Here is a 737-nt window from a genome sequence, read left to right on the forward strand (position 1 = left end):
GCAACACAACGCGCACCTTTACCTGGGGGATCACCTGCAGTGGGTCTGGAGATGAGTTCAAAGACTCATGTCCTGTAGTTCATCTCCACACAGCCAGTTAACTTTATAATCAACAGCTCAGTTCGCGGGGTTCGGTGTTCTGCTCTCTCTCTGTTTGGACCGTGTCCGTGAACGCCCCGCGGCTAACAGCTAGCTCGGCTACACCGTGAAGCACTCACCTTTACAGCTGCCCGGGCTGACTCCACCAGGTGCTCCGCTTGACGGGCATTTACCTGAGGGGCTACTCCTGTTAGCTTCGGCGGCTAACTCAGGTGTCACAACATAGTTAGCTGACGTCAACGTTCCCCGCGAACTTCGGTGGCTCTGACGTCACAAGTGGGTTTAAACGGTTCGACAGTTTCAGCCTGTGTGGCCCGTTCACCGACACCGTTCACCTGCTTTATGTCCCGTTGTTTTCTGTTACCGGACGAGCGGACACGACCCTCCGTGTCACCGGCATCAGGCTAGCTTCCGGCCACAGTAACCTTCAGAATAAAGGTCCCCCTGACTAAACTGGATCTCTACCCCACCAAAATAAGTGTCCGGACAGAGGACAATAACTAAAGGATGAGATGTTTGCTTCTGCGGGACAAAAGAAAAACAACACGTTAATCTCAGTTACAAGAGTTTAACTCTTCTACATCTCAATATATGGTGATATAATACTAATAACAATTATAACGTGTATTATTATAAAT

The 737-nt window shown here is 49.8% G+C and overlaps 1 protein-coding gene across 2 annotated transcripts in view; it reads right to left on the bottom strand.

The window, feature by feature from the left end:
* The window catches only part of LOC111649299 (acyltransferase PGAP2-like), a 6,823-nt gene extending 6,150 nt beyond the window's left edge, over positions 1-673 (bottom strand). The window contains exon 1 of one of the 2 annotated variants that reach the window (XM_023399079.2): positions 219-673. The gene's annotated coding sequence lies outside the window, so the exon portion shown is untranslated. The remainder of the gene's footprint in view (positions 1-218) is intronic. The other variant, XM_023399078.2, reaches the window with a different exon arrangement.
* Between the last annotated feature and the right edge of the window lie 64 nt (positions 674-737).

This window comes from Seriola lalandi, unplaced genomic scaffold, assembly GCF_002814215.2.
Source record: "Seriola lalandi dorsalis isolate HSWRI2012SDOR001 ecotype SW California unplaced genomic scaffold, Sedor1 jcf7180002050323, whole genome shotgun sequence".
Taxonomy (NCBI): domain Eukaryota; kingdom Metazoa; phylum Chordata; class Actinopteri; order Carangiformes; family Carangidae; genus Seriola; species Seriola lalandi.